Source organism: Dipteris shenzhenensis, chromosome 12 (genome assembly GCF_047967505.1).
Source record: "Dipteris shenzhenensis isolate YYH24624 ecotype China chromosome 12, Dip_SZ_1.0, whole genome shotgun sequence".
Lineage (NCBI taxonomy): Eukaryota > Viridiplantae > Streptophyta > Polypodiopsida > Gleicheniales > Dipteridaceae > Dipteris > Dipteris shenzhenensis.
This window is the reverse complement of record NC_141607.1, coordinates 4858486-4864611: the sequence shown is the minus strand read 5'-3', so window position 1 is coordinate 4864611 and position 6126 is coordinate 4858486. Positions and strand designations below refer to the sequence as shown.

Here is a 6126-nt window from a genome sequence, read left to right as displayed (position 1 = left end):
AGTACTTTGAAGTTCTTTTTTAAACGTGCAGCTTCTTTATACCTTAAAAAGCCTCTTATACAATACTAGACAAACAAAAGATATGTAGCACTAGTGTTGAACATTATGAAGAGCTTATCATGAAACTCCTTATAGTTATATTTGATGTCTATGCCCATCTTAGATAATAAAATTCCAACAATAGAATGTTCTCATAATTTTATTGCACGTTGTCTTGAGAATGCTATGTGTAGTAAAAAGAGCATAATTTAAAGTGCACTATGCAATTTACTTTGTGAAAGAACAAGGACTTGTAATAATGATAAGAAAGGGAATGAAAATAAGAAAATGAACATTGGTGAGTAAAATTCCACTGAGAGGAATAGATTAAAACTGTGGGGGGGATATTAGATCTTGGATCAATGGGTGCCATTGGATGGTTTCTCAAATCAATGTAATATTTGTATGATCGCATAGTGACATTCTCTCTCTCTCTCTCTCTCTCTCTCTCTCTCTCACACACACACACACACACATGCACGCACGCATGCACAGGCTACATTTGCCTACATGCCCAAACATATGCCCTCACACACACTCACACAAATGCACACACACATACACACACACACACACACTCACACACCCACCCACCCACGCACACAGACACACACACACACACATTCACCTATTAATTACTCCTAACAAACATACTCACACACTAGCACCCTTCATGTTTTGCAAAAGTAATACAATGCCTTGTTTGATTGCAGCTCACCTAGGATACTTTGTATTGACAATGGTTTCTCTGTAAATATTGATGCAATGGGCAACGTTTCCACTGACTCTTGAATCTATTGGTACCCTCTATTATCTAGAAGGATATAATTTATTGATGCTATGTGGTAGCAACCAAAATTCCCCCTTTTTCTCAATATATTGTTATACCTCGATAATATTGCAAATACCAATTTGCGACACGTAATTAGACATTTTAAAACTATTGATTCTTCAATTATGTGGTATAGTTCCTATTAATTTCCCCCTTTTTTTTATTTTAATGTGTATAAACTAATTGTGAAGAGCTTGCATATCCTAAACTATTCTTTGGCACAGTGCGAGCGTACAATGTTCTGGAACGTACTTCCTACCAAACCATAGTTAAATGGGAATTAATGAACGTAGATACACGTTTTGCACTATCAATAGAAAATATTTTCTTCAAAACAATGAAAATCCTTGTCAAACAAATACTTTCTTCATCTTGGGTGCGCATGCTCAAATTAGGGCAACCACAAGGAAAGTCACTTGAAGCAAAGGATGAAATAATAGACACTAACATAGAAAAGCTCTTACAATCGAATATAGGCTATTGTGACTTCGCACAATTTCGAACATCATCACAGTGCAAACACTATCTCAAAAAAAATCTTTTCGCAATGGTTAGATAATTGGGAACACCGACTTTTTTCATCACTTTGTCGTCTGCACAGAAACTTTGGAGCCCACTTGTAAAATGCATGAAGAAACTAAACCCAAATTCATGTACCACAAACCACAATAATTCAAACGACGAAATTGGAAAATCTTATACGCTCGGAACCAGTTACTTGAAATCAAGCAATCTTTGAGACCCAAGGCATAGGGTCTCTAGCTGGCAGACGCGTTATCTTACTCATTCATTTCAAGGTCTTGTGGCTCTACCGCCAAGTTAACGTTGAGCAAGAGGGCGACGGGGTGTGGGGATAACAAGGAGGGGATGAGCGAGAGATGCAGTGATTCCGAGTGTTTCTTCCATTGGGATGGACGCAGAGGAGGCATGCTCCCAATCAAAGCTGTGCGCTAGGTTCGCCATAGCAAGGCTGGCCATTGCGATGCCCATGTGCATGCCGGGGCAGGAGCGTCGCCCGCTGCCGAATGGCAAGAGTTCGTAGCTTTTCCCGGAAAGAACTACGTCTTTGGCATGTCCGTGGGGGTCAAGGAACCTCTCCGGCATGAATTCAGTGGCCTTTTCCCACTGGTTGCCCTCTCTGCCTATAGCCCACACATTCACCATGAGCCTGGTGTTTGGGGGTAGTCGATACCCTGCCACCTCTGTTGCTTGCTTTGCGAAGTGTGGAACGAGGAAGGGCGCTGGTGGATGCAGCCTCCATACCTCCTTCATCACCGCCTGCAGATATGGTAGCTTTGGGAAATCCGACTCTTTCACTTGCCTCTCATTTCCCACGGCCGCATCCAGCTCCTCTTGGAGCTTCTTCATCTTCTCTGGAGCTCGGAGGATCTCCGCCATGGCCCATTCCACCGAAGAGCTCGTGGTGTCCGTGCCTCCAAACCGGAGTTCCTGCGAGGATTAAAAGAGAGCTGGTGATTCAGTCAACTTGCGCGTTGGAAAGGAAATGAATAGTCTGCTAAGAGTTCAGACATAGGTGAGCAATCGAGAGGAGCCCGAGCGCATCGAAGGAAGACAGACGAATCGAACAGAGTTAGCTCGTACGACGGGAAATACGGAAATAAACGCAAACGATCAGTTAGAGTATTCCTGTTTTCAACTTTGATCCAGTGGAGAAAACGCAGAAACGTACAAACAGCATTGCTTTCACGGCACTCGTGTCGGATGCAGTCAGTTTTTTGTTGAAATCCAAGAGCGATGTGAGCATGTCCGTAGGCGTTGCTCCTCCATCCTGGATAGCGTGCAGGCGCTTGCTCACAATCTTTTCGAGGATTGCGTCCAGAGACTTGACCGCAGCATCGATACGGTTTCGGTATCCGCCAGGGTCGAACCACTTGAGATAAGGAATGAGATCTCCTATCATGGGCTTAGCGAAAAGCTCACTCAGCTCTGGAAACACCTTCATAAGCCCTGAGAGTTCCGCCCTTTCACTGAACAAAGTCCGTGTTACGACGTTAGCAGCCCATGGGCCTAGCAAGCTCCGAATGTGCAAAGCTGTGCCAGACAGTTTCTCCGTCTCTAGAAGAAAGGAAGCAATCTCTTCGTCTCTGAGGCTCCTGTAGCCTCTTGTGCTCTTGACGGACAAGATCTCCTGCACGTACAGCTTGCGGATATCCCGCCACCTCTGATTGTATTCCATGAATACCGCAGCTTGATTTCCGTAGAGGACACGGTCGGCGATTTCTATCTGAGGTCTATTTGCAAACTCTTCGTCATGTCCAAGAAAGAACTGCTTCGCCATAGCAGCGGAAGAGATGACAACAGTCGGTGCGCTTCCCAGGCGGAGAAACATAATGGGTCCATACTTCTGCGCGAGCCTGTGAAGCGATTTATGAGGAGGTGCACGGAAGAGGTGCAGATGCCCGATGACGGGCAAACAGGGTGGGCTGGGTGGAAGGCGTCGTGGCGATGCATAAGTTATGTAGAGCCACGCCAACGTCGCAACGAAAGCAGGCAGGCAGAGTGCGATCACGTAGGATGCAGCAGGCGAGCTCCATAGCAGCGACATGGTTTTGTTCCGATCGACAATGGAGAGAGCGTTCAGCTAAGCAGAGCTGCAGACGTATCTGCACGCCTGTATTGAGCCGCTCAGCCGCAGGAGCTAGCTCATTCTTGTAGCTCGCGTGGCTTTGACTTGTATAGTATGTGAAATCGACCTAAAGGTTTAAACAATCTTTTCTGTGGAAATGGCAACCCCCCAACCCAAGGTTTCCTTTCAGGCCTTCCAATCTGCCCAAAATTTGACTTATCGAGGAAATATAATGATCTTTAAGCTTATGCAGGGCTTCATATTTCAAAATTCAGAAGAAGGGTAAGCTACTAATCTCCGACAAAGCGCTTCTCAATTGGAATGTTGAGACGACCAGAGGAATTTGGCAGACTGTAATTAAGGACAGTTTCTCTTCGCGAGCTAGCTGATTCTTGTAGCTTGTAGCTGGCATAGCTTTGACTGCTGGAAATTCAATATCGCTACTGAACTATGGATGTCAAATCGACGCTAATTGGTAATTTGGTATGGATGATGTCTTACGATTGTAAATCGAGAAGTCCGTCGTGCCATGTACGTTGAGTATTTTTTTTTTTCACATGACAAATGTTCACCTTTGATCATCGATGAGCATCAACACTCGCGGATGCCCGGCTTGACTTTTTGATTTGATTCATTCATTCTTTTAAATTAACTTGAAAGAGGACATTCCTACGCCCTTCAGTTTGAGTTGGGAGCATCAATAGTCTTGGGATGCCTGGCTTGACTTTTGATTTGATTCATTTGATCATCAATGAGCATCAATAGTCGCGGGATGCTCGGCTTGACTTTTGATGTGATTCATTGATTCTTTTAAATTAACTTGAAAGAGGACGTTCCCACGCCCTTCCTTTGAGTTGGCAGCATCAACAGTCGTGAGATGCTCAGCTTGACTTTTGATTTGATGCATTTGATGATTGATGAGCATCCACAGTTGCGGGATGCCCGCCTTGACTTTTGATTTGATTCATTGATTCTTTTAAATGAACTTGAAAGAGGACATTCCCATGCCCTTCCGTTTGAGTTAGAAGCATCAACAATTGCGGGATGCTCGGCTCGACTTTTGATTTGGTTAATTGATTCTTTTAAATTAACTTGAACAAGTAACTTGACCCATTTACGATGGGCTAGAGACCCGCTCTGCAGGGTCTTAAGGTGGGATCTTAAAAGTTCTTCAATTTAAAGAATTTAAATTACAAGTTTCATAGACAGGCTAGAGACCCGCTCCATAGGGTGTCAAGGTGGGATCTTAAAAATAATTTGAAGAATTTAAAATGCAAGTTTCAAGACCCCCTCGTTAAGGGGTGAGATTATTATTATTATATATAAATAGTACATATTTATGTATAGGTATATATAAAAAATAAATTATATATATATATATGTTTAAATACATAAAAATGTAAATCTATATTTATGCCCTCTCTCTCTCTCTCTCTCTCTCTCTCTCTCTCTCTCTCTCTCTCTCTCCTGGCTTGACTTTTGATTTGATTCATTTGATCATAGATGAGCATCAACAGTTGCGGGATGCCCAGCTTGACTTTTGATTTGATTCATTGATTTGATTCATTTGATCATCGATGAGCATCAATAGTCGTCGGATACCCGACTTGACTTTTGATTTGATTCATTGATTCTTTTAAATTAACTTGAAAGAGGACGTTCCCACACCCTTCCATTTGAGTTGGGAGCATCAACAATCGCGAGATGCTCGGCTTGACTTTTAATTTAATTCATTGATTCTTTTGAATTAAGTTGAACGAGTAACCTGACCCGTTTACGACGGGCTAGAGACCCACTCCACAGGGTCTCAAGGTGGGATCTTAAAAATTCTCCAATTTAAAGAATTTAAATTGCAAGTTTTGTACACAGGCTAGAGACCCGCTCTGCAAGGTCTCAAGGTGGAAACTTAAAAATTCTCACCTTGCCCCCCACCCCCCCTCTCTCTCTCTCTCTTTCTCTCTCTCTCTTGCTCGCTCACTCGCATGCTCCCTCACTCGCTTGCTCGCATGCTCCCTCGCCTCCCCCCCCCCCTCCCTCTCTCTCCCCATGTGTCAGTTGCATTTTTACTCCACATGCGCACACACAGACACATGTATATATATTTTTTGTGTATGTATGTATTGTATAATATTATAATATATATGTATATTATATTATACACACACTCTCTCTCTATTTCTTATCTCTTTTCTCTACCTCTCTCTCTCTCTATTTCTTATCTCTTTTCTCTCCCTCCCTCTCTCTCTCTCTATTTCTTATCTCTTTTCTCTCCCTCTCTCTCTCTCTCTCTCTCTCTCTCTCTCTCTCTCTCTCTCTCTCTCTTTTATCTCCCTCTTTTCTCTCTCTATTATATTGTATGCTCTCTCTCTCTCTCTCTCTCTCTCTCTTCATTTGTCAGTTGCGTTTATTTGCACACAAGCGCGTGCGTCCACACAAAAATCCACACACACACACACACACAGAGACATGCACATATTTCTATACATGTATGTATACGTATAAATAAATAAATAAAAACATATTTTTGTGTATGTATATATTGTATAATATTAGAATAGATATGTATATTATATTGTATTCTCTCTCTCTCTCTCTCTCTCTCTCTCCCCGCTTGTTAGTTGCGTTTACTTCGCTTGCGCACACACATGCGCATGCGTCCACACATGCA

At 42.8% G+C, this 6126-nt stretch overlaps 1 pseudogene; it reads right to left on the bottom strand.

Moving 5' to 3' along the window:
- Positions 1-1690: 1690 nt before the first annotated feature.
- On the bottom strand, positions 1691-3437 carry LOC147895718 (cytochrome P450 71AU50 pseudogene; annotated as a pseudogene).
- Positions 3438-6126: the final 2689 nt, after the last annotated feature.